The 12,886-nt window shown below is 47.1% G+C and overlaps 1 protein-coding gene across 2 annotated transcripts in view; it reads left to right on the top strand.

The window, feature by feature from the left end:
* The first annotated feature begins 2,460 nt into the window (after positions 1-2,460).
* The window catches only part of PTP4A3 (protein tyrosine phosphatase 4A3), a 146,707-nt gene continuing 136,281 nt past the window's right edge, over positions 2,461-12,886 (top strand). For both annotated transcript variants that reach the window (XM_053246393.1, XM_053246392.1), the window contains exon 1: positions 2,461-2,645. The gene's annotated coding sequence lies outside the window, so the exon portion shown is untranslated. The remainder of the gene's footprint in view (positions 2,646-12,886) is intronic.

Below are 12,886 nucleotides of genomic sequence, written 5' to 3'. Positions count from 1 at the left end.
ATGCCCTTCAAATGAAGGGCCTGTTCAGAGCTCAGAACGGAACAAGCCCATTCCAACTTGGAACGTTCCGAATGCCATTTTGACCTACAAAATTTAGGGTGTCTGTGCATGTGCAACAGCCATTTGCGTGGTCAGCATGATCACGCAAATGGCTGCTGCACTTGCTCAGAAGCCAGAATGGCCCTCATAATGATCTTGGAAACATTTTGAGTGTTCCCAAGATCGTTCTATCAGAACAATCAACTCAGCCGGTTGTTCTGATGGAATGTTCTGCAGATCATGCATTCTGAACTCGGAACTGGGCGCATAATACATTTCTTGCACATCCCTAGTTCTCATGCCTCCATTCTTTTACTCTGTGGAGGTATAAAAAGGATAGAACAACACACAGTCCCAAACCTTGGAAGAGGAGAGCTGGTCTTGTGGTAGCAAGCATGACTTGTCCCCATAGCTAAGCAGGGTCTGCCCTGGTTGCATTTGAAGGGGAGACCACACGTGAGCACTGTAAGATATTCCCATCAGGGGATGGAGCCACTCTGGGAAGAGCAGACGGTTCCCAATTCCCTCCCTGGCAGCATCTCCAAGATAGGGCTGAGAGAGATTCCTGCCTGCAACCTTGGAGAAGCCGCTGCCAGTCTGTGAAGACAATACTGAGCTAGATAGACCAATAGTCTGACTCAGTAGATGGCAGTTTCCTATGTTGCTATGTACCTTGTCAAATTTGAAGTATGCTATTGGCCGTGATTCCAGTGAAAATCATCCCCCCCACACAAGAAAAAATACTTGTGTGAAGAAGATTAAAAGTGCATGAATACCTGTCTTTTCTCCTCCCTTTTCTTTTTTGGAGAGATATGTTCATGAGCAGTCACAGCTGTGTTAAAGTGCTGGATTTCTCCTCCATCTTTTTCCAAGGAGACAACCCTGCCTTCAGCTGCAGGAATCACCCAGAAATGCTTCCAGAGAGGTAGCATGGTCATCTGTTGTAGCAAAACCACAAAGAGGCTCAAAACAAAACCACATGACATTTAAGGCTCAAATTTGCCATCTTAGGCACACTTACCTGAAGGTACGTTGTAGAATCCAGAGGAAAGAGTCGTGGTAGGCAAGAGCAAGGCAGTGGAACTGAAGCAGGAGTTGAATCAGGAATATTAACGTTTTAATGAGACAGGTATCAGGGGCGTAACTACCATTAGGCAAGGGGAGGCGGCTGCCTGGGGGCCCCCACGCCTCGAGGGGCCCCCCCAGAGGCAAGTCACATGTGAAGTGAGTGTGTGTGTATCAGCGAGGGGCCCATTTTAAAATTTTGTCTCAGGGCCCACTCCAGCGTCGTTACGCCCCTGACAGGTATTCTTTATAGAGAGGCAAGTGCAGACTGCTTTTCAGGCTCTTGCTGCTGGCTGGTTTTTTAAAATCTCCTCCTCTACTCCAGGACTGGAATACAAGTAACTAAAGCCCCATTCAAATTCTGGCCTGGATTAGGGAATGGATTAACCAAAAACACCTCTTAAGTCATTTTGTGCACTTACTTGCTTGTATGCTACTATTACTCATATACCGCTTTTTAATGGAACAGTTTTCAAAGCGGTTTACTTAGAGAAAGAATAACAATAAGATGGTTCCCTGTACCCCAAGCTTCACAGTCTAAAAAGAAACACAAGGTAGACACCACCAACAGCCACCAGAGAGATACTGCCCTGGGGTTGAATAGGGCAAACTCAACCACAATGAGAGCACCAGGGGACTTAGTTCTTCTGAGTCAACATGCAAAGGCTTTAATAGGTAACACACTGGAAAAATTTGATTGATTGATTGATTGATTGATTGATTAAGTGCCATCAAGTCGGTGCTGACTCTTAGTGACCACATAGATAGGTTATTAAACAAACAAATAATAATAATAATAATAATAATAATAATAATAATAATAATAATTCTCTCCAGGATGATCTGCCTTCTTCAACTTGGCCTTTAAGGTCCCTCAGTGGTGCATTCATTGCTGTCACAATCAAGTCCATCCACCTTGCTGCTGGTCGTCCTCTTCTTCTCTTTCTTTCCACTTTCCACAGCATTATGGACTTCTCAAGGGAGCTGTGTCTTCACATCATGTGTCTGAAGTATGATAGTTTTGAGCCTGGTCATTTGTGCCTCGCGTGAGAATTCTGGACTGATTTGTTCCATGATCCGTTTGTTTGTTTCCCTGGCTGTCCGTGGTATCCTCCAAAGCCTTCTCCAGCACCAATGTTCAAAAACATTGTTGCTGGGAAAATTAGCTGTCTTACACCCGGAAGCAACCGCTGAACGTCGTATAAGGACATCACTCTAGCGCCTTTTTGTCTCTGTGCCTTTCTCTGTTCACAAAATAGAAGGGGAGGGAGCGTGGCTTGAGAGGAAGCGTCGGGGGCGGAGCCAGTGAGTGCCCCGCCTCCTGAGTCTTGCTCGGGTTGGTCGGACGCTCTCCTCGTTCTCCTTGCGCGCCCGCTGGGCTGGCTCGGCGGCGCTGCTGCTCTTCATCGGGAGCGCGCTGCCGCGGAACGTTGGGGGCCCGGGGGTGCGCGCGCACGTACGCACGCACACACTCTCTTTGGATTCGGCGCGCGGGAGGTCGCCGGCTTGCCTTGTTCTCGCCGGGGCGGCGGACAAATCGGGTCAGTGGAGACTTATTTCTTGCTGCATTTGTTTCAGTCTGTTGCACGGCATTCATTGCGCGGCCCTGCAGGGCTGCCTTTCGCCTCGCCGGATGCCTTGCCTTGGGCTGCCCGCCCGTGGCGTGGGCATTGTGCTGCAAGGCTGGGCACCTTGCGAGCATCCACGTGCAAAGCCCCGTCTGCAGCCCTGGGTGGGGTCTGGGGAATGGGGAGGAGGGCGGCGGGTTCCCGGCCCCCTCCTTTGCTTGGCTTGTGTGGGATGAGGGGGCGGCAGTTGCATGCGGTGGTGGACTCAGTGGGGCGGGGTAGTCTGCGGAGAATCGGCAGCATTCTCCCTCCCCCCCGGCTTTTGCGCGGTGCCTCCTTCTGGGAGCCGCGGAGGGTTGAGAGAAGAGAGAGACGGGCATTGCTGGCTTGTGTGTCGAAGGGGGGGGGGGGGCGCGCGCGTGTGTGTCCTGCACTGGAGGTGTGCGCGGCGGTAGTAGCCAGGGGCCGGGTGCACAGTTGCTCCTTGCGCGGCCAGCTGCTGCTCTGTCCTGCTTCCGACCTGGCTTGCACGGCGTTGGCGTGCCGGGAGTAGGCAGGCCACGTGAAGGAGCTGCCGTAAAGGCACCCCGGGGGCGGGGGGGGGGGTGATGCTGTGCAGAACTCCCGCTGATAAGGTTTTGCAGCCCAGGATGTGGGTAGGATGCATCCACGCGGCGTTCAGCACCTGGCTGGGTGGGCGGCTTGATCTCGCCGCGGAAGCCTCCTCTTTGCAATGCCAACCGCGCCCCACAGCTGCTCAAGCGGGGAGGGGTGTGGACGCTGCTCGCAGGTACTGCTTCACAGGAGCTGTAGGAAGAGGAGAGGGGGGCGCTGGTCCAATTGAGTAGGGTGCTTCTAAACCACATCACCCAATTTAGGTTGCTCTGTGCAGGCTGAAACCACCGATGGTTCTTGATGCACCCATCTAGTTGTGTAATTTGACCCTGAGACTTGGGGTCACTTCCTCCAATACTCCCTTTAAAAAATTAAAAAAAGGGAAATGTTCATATCGGTATTTGCTGTGAACAATGTCTCTGTGCAGCTGTAGTAAACTGTGTCAAAACCAATAGGAAATTCCAAGCAGGGAGAATTGCTTGAGAGAAGCAGATTCTCAACTTCTGAGTTGACACCTGTGCCTTTTAAATGCATTCTCCTTTGCTGTTACAAGTGAAGTGAATTTTGACTGACTGACTAAATGTCATCAAATCAGTGTGGACTCTTAGTAACCATATAGATAGATTTTCTCCAGGACGATCTGTCTTCAACTTGACTTTTGAGGTCTCTCAGTGGTGCATTCATTGCTGTCATAAGTCCATCCACTTTGCTGCTGGTCGTGTCTTTCTTTCAACTTTTCCCAGCATTATGGACTTCTCAGGGGATCTGGCTCTTCGCATATTGTGTTCGAAGTATGATAGTTTGAGCCTTGATAGCAAAGAAATGGTTTGCTCAGGGACTTTTACATGGAATTGTTCAGGGTGGCGTGCACTGGCCTTAGCTCACCTGTTGCAGAGGACTCTGAGCATCCAGATGTTTTGATATAAAGGCCATAATAGCCCTGTTCAGACATTATGTGGAACACTTGTGTAACAGGTGTACACAGGTATAGTAATACACACATTACATGGAACAGAAATATAGCCATATACTTCCTATCTGTACCATGCATTTAAGGGGCCTGAATCCAGGTTAGGGTCCCGAGAGGAAAGCTGGTCTGGTGGCAGCAAGCCTGATTTGTCCCCTTAGCTAGGCAGGGTCCACTCTGGTTGCATATGAATGGGAGACTAGATGTGTGAGCACTGGAGGATATTCCCTCAGGGGATGGAGCTGCTCTAGGAAGAGCAGAAGGTTTCAAGTTCCCTCCCTGGCAGCATCTCCAAGAGAGGGCTGAAAGAGATTCCTGCCTGCAACCTTGGAGAAGCCACTGCCAATCTGTGAAGGCAATACTGAGCTAGATAGACCAATGGTCTAACTCAGTATATGGCAGGTTCCTATGTTCCGGTTCACTTTTAAAATGAACATAGGTACAGCCATTCACACAACCACATGTATGAGTGTTCATACATCTGTACACTTGTACAACATGTTTGAATGGGTCTAATGTCTAAATGAGGTCAAGGGAAGAAAAAGCCAAATATACTGGATAAAGTAGTATGCCTGGCAGACATAATAATATGTAGCGTCTTTAATTAGGGTGTGAAGCGGTTCACATATATTAACTTGATGATGTGCAGCAGCCAAACAGATAGTCCCTGATGCACATCTCTCAGTCCTGCAGAAGAGCAGGTATGCAAGGTTCAGGGTGTGCATGTCTGTGTAATGAGTTGCAATAAATTGCAGCGAGGGATGGTGGGAGTTGTAGTTCCAACAGCAGCTGGATAACCTCAGGCTGGTCACCTCCAGTGTTCCCTCTAACAGGGATTCCCAGAAGTTCACTACAGCTCCCAGCATCCCCAGCTGCAATGGCCTTTGGCTGGGGATTATGGGAGTTGTAGTCAATAACATCTGGGAAGCCCTGTTAGAGGGAACCCTGGTCACCTCTGCCCTGCAGAGAAGTAAATGTGTTCGTGTTAAAGCAACTCAAGAGGGTACACTTGTTCCTAATGGCATATTCATTATAGGAAGACATAGCTGGGGCAGGTAGTGTTTCTTGTTCTGTTGTTGAAATCAGAGCTGTGTGGTGGAAATGGATCTTTCTGTTTCTAAAATCTCAGCTTGGCTACTTGAAATAGTTGTGAGATACAGGGAGGGGAAATTAATATGGTGAAGATGTCTTTTTGTTTTGTGTTTGAATGTACAAATATAGGTCTAATCTATTTAGGCCAAAAGGAAAATCTATATAGTAAAGTGGGGGTTTTTTGTGGGGGGAATGCATATTCTATACAAATGAAGGAGAAACTTGCATGGGGATATTAACACCCTACAACTCTGGTTGAAACTAACACATTTCTAAACAGCTTGGGCCCTGGGTGTTTAAGAGAACGTCTTCTTCATCATGAACCCCACTGCCCATTGAGATCATCAGGAGAGGTCTGTCTGCATTTGCCACCGGCTCATCTGGTACGGGCCTTCTCCATTGCTTTTCTGAGGCTTTGGAGTGTGCTTCCTATTGAAATAAGAGCCTCCTCATCTCTGACAATTTTTAAAAAGTCTTTAAAGACGCATCTGTTCACCCAGGCTTTTAATTAATATTGTTTTAATATTAATGTTTGGCCACGATGGGTTGGATGTGGGCTAATAAACTGAAATTGAATCCAGGCAAGACAGAGGTACTGTTGGTCAGTAGGAGAGCCAATTGGGATGAGGAGATTTTACCGGTTCTTGAAGGAGTAAGTACGCAGCTTCGGGGTACTATTGGACCCAGCTCTGCTTTTGGAAGCTCAGGTGAAGGCAGTGGCCAGGGTTAGGGTCTTATGAGATCCCCTTGCGGGGGGGGGGTGTTGGTGTGTGTGTGTGACCCCAACAAGTTTGCAATGCTTGGAATAATTTGGACCAAATTTAGTACAGTTGTAGTGCCATATAAGGACACCTCAATAGTATGGTCAGTGATGACGTCACACACCCCAATTTAAGATGGCAGATGCGTGAACTGCCGAACAGATTTGCACCAAAGTTAGTATCCACGTTGGGATTATAGAGGACATCAAACCTTGATATCCCATTCCCCATGAATTCCAAAATCCATTTAAAAATGATGGCGCTGTGTGTCTGGCCATGCCCCCCTCCCCCACTTGGCAATGCCTGGACAAATTTGGCACAGTTGTGCCATTTGGGCATTTCAGTGGCATGTTTTATGATGTCATTATTTCATTGCCACCCCCCACCTGTGTGCAGTGTATCCTGTTCTCACAGATGAGGCTCTACTGTTTTGCTGTATCCTGCTGATTGCATTTGGTGTTTAAGAACAAAAAGTGCACAAATTTGAAGATGGTAATTATTGGTTAAAATATAGTGAAAGGAAAATAGCCGAATTAGTTCTCGCCTGAACGTATTGTTTGTTTTTTGAAAATGGTGTTCTGCATTTCTTCTGTAGTGGCATGCCATCAAAGAAGCATCCAAACATCCGTAACATCACAAATGGAAAATATAGCCATGGCAAGGAATATGAGAAACGGTAAAGGGAGCATTTATTAAACAATAAAAGGGGACCTCCCATCAAAGGAAAAACCTCCAGTAGTCCGTCTCACCCCAAAAAATGCATCTTAACCAGGTGATGCAGCAGGTCGAAGGATGAGAGCTGGGAGGACATTTCCCAGTGGGCCACTTTGGGCGATGGTTCCCCAGTTTAGGAGTACTCTGCTCATTCTGCAAGAGGGGATTGGTTCAGATAATATGGCCCAGACTCCTGAATTTGTCAAAACGTTTGTGTAGGAAGCAGGTATCTCTGACCACACCTTAACTGGTGCTGAACACACGTTTGCTGATCCACAAAGGGGTCAGAATGGTAGAAGGGGTGTGAATCTTTCCACCTGTCCATGCTGAGACATAAATATTCCTGAAGTGAGCTTTCTGGAGCCACCTGGGTAGCATACAGGCCGTGTGTGCCAGGACAGACTTGTCTTGTCCAGAAGGTGGCAGGCAGCATAAACTGACATCCTACACTGAGTCTTCCCTGGCAGCTCAAAGGAAGAGGGCTTCTGGTGGTAAAACCAGGGCTTTTCTTCACAGATGGGTCATAAATTTAAGCAAAGGCGTCATAGTTGGCAGCAATTCATTGTGCCTTTTTGTAAGAGCCCTCAGTGATCGTCTTGATTTATTTAGTTCTAGTTGAGTGCTGAGATTACTTGGCTAAAAGCTTCATTTGTATACATTGCACACATGCATGTGTCCATAATGTACTTTGTGCATGGAACGCAGTGTGGTCCAACGACCAGTAATTAGTCTTAAAAGCCCTGGGTTCAGATCTGTGCTCTGTTACTGGGTGATGGACCCAGTTGTCTGGTTCAGACACGCAAAGAGAGCTGGTCTTGTGATAGCCCTTTGCTAGGCAGGGGCCACCCTGGTTTGCGTTTGAATGGAAGATTGCATGTGTGAGAACTGTTAAGATATTCCCCTTGGGGAATGAAAAAATCCTCTTTGGGAAGAGCACCTGCCTGCTTGCATACTGAAGGTTCCAAATTCCCTCCCTGGCATCCTCAAAATAGGACTGAGAGAGACTCCTTCCTGCAACTTTGGAGAAGCCACTGCCCGTCTGGGCAGACAATACTGAATAGACTGACCAATGGTCTGACTCGGTAGAAGGAAGCTAACAAACCATGGGTATCAATCCAGGATCTGGTATTTGGACGTAATTTTTATTTATTTTATTTATTTTGCATTTTATATCCTGCTTTTCCTTCAAGGAGCCCAGAGCAGTGTACTACATACTTAAGTTTCTCCTCAGAACAACCCTGTGAAGTCGGTTAGGCTGAGAGAGAAGTGACTGGCCCAGAGTCACCCAGCTAGTCTCATGGCTGAATGGGGATTTGAACTCGGGTCCCCCCAGTCCTAGTCCAGCACTCTAACCACTACACCACGCTGGCTCTTAACGGCATACTGCTTTGCCATTAATGGAAGCTCCCAGGCTCCTGCTTTTGGCCTGCCCCCGTCGTGTTGGTGGAGTCAAACTCATCACACCCATGTGGTTTCGCACAATCAGTGGACAACTGTTGCTAGCTTTGTATATTGCATGCTGCAGTGCTAACATGTGCTTCCTGTGGCCAGTCAGCTGTTGCCAGTTGGAGGGAGGAGACATGCCCATGATGTCATTGTATCACATAACCCATCCCTCTATAGCAGAGGTTCTCGCGCTTTTTGGTGCACCACTTGGAAATTGCTTGGGGTCTGAGCAGAACACTTAAGCTTCTTTTAGAAAGCGTAGGAAGCTACCTTATACAGAGTCAGACCATTAGTCCATTTAGCTCAGGATTGTCTACACAGACTGGCAGTGGCTTCTCCAAGGTTGCAGGCAGGAGTCCCTCTCAGCCCAATCTTGGAGATGCTACCAGGGAGGGAACTTGGGAACTTTTGTATGCAGGTGCTCTTCACAGAGTGGCCCCATCCTCTAAGGGGAATATCTTACAGTTCTCATACTTGTCTCCCATTCAAATGTAAACCTGCTTAGCAATGGGGATCGTTCATGCTTGCTACCACAAGACCAGCTCTCCTCCCTGAGAGAGGGGATGCACTTGGATGCCTCAGCAGAGTGACAGTTTCACAAACTACCAAGTACCCCTTCTCTTTCTGTGCCTTTAAATTGGGGCAGCATGGAACGTACCTGTCTGGCTATTCCTCTCCTGAGGCATGCTGGAGTACTCAAAACTGTTGGCATAATTGTAGCATGCCAGAAGGACAGGGCTTCCTCCTGAGAGTGCATATCTGCACAACTTTGAAACTGCCAAATTTGGCAGGTATCTTTGGTTACTGACTTTGAAGCAGTTGGATTTTATAAATGGATTTCCTTGGGGAAAACCTCAAGTTCATTTATGAACAAGTTAAAGAGCACTGGTCCAGTATAGTTCCTTGGGGGACCTCACTTCTTATTTCCCTCCATTTTGAAAACCGTCTATTTATACCAAGGCTGCTCAACTTGGGCCCTCCTGCAGATGTTGGCCTAAAATTCCCATAATCCCTGGCTATTGGCCACTGTGTCTTGGGATTATGGGAGTTGTAGTCCAAAAATAGCTGGGGGGCCTAAATTGAGCAGGCCTGACTTATACTTACCCTCTGTGTCCTGTCTTTCAACCAGTTACCTATCCACACATGAACCTGTCCCCCTAATCCCATGACTACTACATTTTCTCAAGAGTCTATGATGAGGAACCTTGTCATAGGAACATAGGAAGCTGCCATATACTGAGTCCAGACCATTGGTCTATCTAGCTCAGTATTGTCTACACAGACTGACAGCGGCTTCTCCAAGGTTGCAGGCAGGAACTTCTGCTGGGAGGGAACTTGGAACCCAGATGCTCTTCCCAGACCAGCTCTATCCCCTGAGGGGAGTATCTTAAAAGTTGAAAGCTTTTTGAAAGTCCCAAGTATACAACTTCAACTGGATCACCTTTATCCAGAAGCCAGTTGACACTCTCAAAGAACTTCAAAAGGTTGGTGGGCAGTATTCCCCTCTAACAGAGATCCCATGGTGTTGACTACAACTCTCATAATCTCCAGTCAAATGCCATTGCAGCTAGGGATGCTGGGAGTTGTAGTGAACAACATCTGGGAATCCCTGTTAGAGGGAACACTGTTGGTGAGGCAAGATTTACCTTTGCAGAAGCCATGCTGGTTCTTCAGCAGAGCCTGTTCTCCTATATGCTTCACAATTCTGTCCTTAAGAATGCTTTCCATTAATTTGTCCGGCACAGATGTTAAACCAACCAGCCTGTAATTTTCAGGATCCCCCAAATCCTTTTTGAAAATCGGTACATTTGAAAATACATTGACTACTTTCCAGTCCTCAGTACAGAGCTTGATAGTAGGGATAAGTTACCTTTTTTTTTGCCAGGTGGTCAGCAATTTCACATATGAGATTCTTAAGGTCGCTTGGGTGGATGCCATCTGGCCCCGGCAATTTGTTCATATTTAATTTTTCCAGACAGTGTAGAAGGTTGTGCCTTATCACCTCTCTCTGACTCACTTCTTTAGCCTCTGTCCCTGAGAACCTTGATTCAGGCGCTCAGTATGCTCTGCCATGAAGACATATGCAAAGAACTCATTTAGCTGCTCTTCAATTTCCATATCCTCCTCAATAATCCCTTTCACTCCCTCATCATCTAACAGACCAATTGCCTCCCTAGCAGGCTTCTTGTTTCTGATGTATTCAAAGAAGTTTTTGTTATTCCCTTTAATGCTTTTAGCTAAATGTTCCTCAAATTCTCTTCGCCTCTCTTATTGTCTCCTTGTATTTCTTCTGTCAGAGTTTGTGTTCCTTTCTGTTCTCTTCATCTGGGTAGGACTTCCAATTTCTGAAGGAATTCTTCTTCCCCTTTATAGCTTCCTGGACTCTACTTGTTAGCGATTCTGGCATCCTCCCAGATTTGGCGGTACCTTTGCTCCTGTTTGCTATACATTCTAACTGGGCTTCTATTATTGTGGTTTTAAATAAACCCCACACATTCTAGATGAAGAGACTCGTTTGACACACACACACACACCCGTGTAGAAGGTCATCTAGTGATCAATGGGCTGTGTACCAGACATGCTTGATCTACAGACAGGAATTAGTTTTGTTTCTGAGGCTAGCTTCTGGGTGCTGGGTGGCGCCAATCCCCAGTTCCATTCCTGCCTTGCTTGAGTCAGCAGTGTTTCCAAAGAGCTCCAGCTTTTGATTTCACATAAGGCTAGTTATCTCCAGTTTGTCTGCCTTCTCCCCCCCACTCCTGTTCGTCTCCCTCCCCACAGATTGTGCAAGGTTGGAAAGGGGGCTCTTATTTTGCATTTATTTCTTAAAAATCCAAATACTTTTAAAGTTTGCTAATTCCACCCATTAGTCCTCCAAAATTTTTTTTTTTTGTTCTTTCCTTTTGAATCTCTCCCGCTTGGAGCTAGCCCATACTGGGGAGATGCTACGGGGTCCCTTTCAGAAGGCCCCCATTCAGAGGGGAGAGGCAGGTTGCCTCACCAAGACCTGACAAGAGCTGGCCTTGTGGTAGCAAGCATGACTTGTCTCCTTAGCTCAGCAGGATCTGCCCTGGTTGTATATGAATGGGAGACTTGATGTGTCTTTCCATCCTTCCTCCTTGGTCTCCAAGGTCTCTAAAGTCACCCTGGCAAACTGGATTAGAAAGTCCATCACCCTCGCCTATTGCTCCCTCTTCATTCCAGTCCCTGGGAACATTATGGCACATTCTACCCATAGTGCCTCTACTTCAGCAGCCTTCTCCACTCACACCCTGCTTCTAGATATATGTAGAGAGGTGACATGGTCACTATTCCCTGTAAGGCGTGGGCACTTGTGAGTGCTCACAGGTTTCTGGATGTCCACTCAGTTAAATTTAGATCATGCTCAGGTTGAATCAGGAAGGCCCCATTCTGAACGCAGGTGCACACACACTACCATGATACTGCTACCCAGAACAAAACTCATTCCACACAAAGATTTTTTTTTTAAAAAAAAAATTAGAGGGACCAGTGGACATGGTACTCCATCACTCCCTTTTATCAGGCATTATAAGATTTCCTCCTTTCAGTTGGCACAGGCCGCCTTTGGCTGCACTTTTTTACCCGCAGGTGGTTTGACTGCATCCGATTCCACCTATCTTGTTCTTCAGCTTGGGCATGCCCTGTTTGTCACTGGATGGCCTCCTACACTGGGGAAAATTGAACTTACAGTTCTGTGAAGGGTTCTTTTCCCCAGTTTTAGGAGTTTGTCCAACCCTCCTTCAGATGAATATAGTTTGTTCGCTCCTGGGGTCTGGGTATCCTGTGTTTTGGGGTGGATACGGCTCTTGGGTCACTCAGTTTGTGAGTGATATGTTCCTAATGTTTATCCCTATCTTGTTATGTCCATTGTAACCTTGTTTGCCTTCCTAGGCTTTATGTCTTTTTTCTCCTTATGCATGACTCTTCACAACAGTTCTGGAACTGGAGATTGGCGCCAGCTGGCCCCTGGAAGCTAGCCTCAAAAAACCCATTTATCACTGGATGACCACCTTATGCTGCTGGTGGGGAGCTCCTTCACTATAAGTAATGTTCCTTTTCCCTTTCCGTTTTCTTTTTACCAAACTCCTCATTTTAGAGAAGTTTCCTCTTCTGAAGTACAAAGTGTCTGTATTAGACTTCCTTGGTGATGCTCTCCTCGCTTATATGCTGAATTTGATCACCCTATGTTCACTGTTCCCTAAAGTTCCGTGACACTGACATCTTGTACCAGGTCCTGTGCACCACTCAGGATTAAGACCAAGGTGGCCTTTTCCATCACTGAGGAGGCCATCCTTAAGATTGGGTTGTGTACTGAGCATGCTCCAACAGACATAACCTAACCTTTTGAACAGTTGGTGTGGCTAGCTTCCTGCCTGGAAGGCAGCAAATCCCCAGTTCCAGTCCTGTCTTGCTCCAGGACACAGGGCTACTGAGGAGCTCCTGGCTCTTTGGCTCTTTTTTCTGTGGCTAGCTTTTTCTTTCTTTCCTTCCCCTCACACCCTTGGTAGTGTGCCAGAGGGTGAAGAAAGTCGACTGTTTGCAGGGTTTTTTTTTATAAATTGAATCTAAACCATTTTTTCCTTTCTCAATTTGGCTCA

This window comes from Hemicordylus capensis, chromosome 4, assembly GCF_027244095.1.
Source record: "Hemicordylus capensis ecotype Gifberg chromosome 4, rHemCap1.1.pri, whole genome shotgun sequence".
Classification (NCBI taxonomy): domain Eukaryota; kingdom Metazoa; phylum Chordata; class Lepidosauria; order Squamata; family Cordylidae; genus Hemicordylus; species Hemicordylus capensis.
Note: the sequence above shows the minus strand (reverse complement) of the source record. Positions and strands in the feature narration are given on the sequence as shown.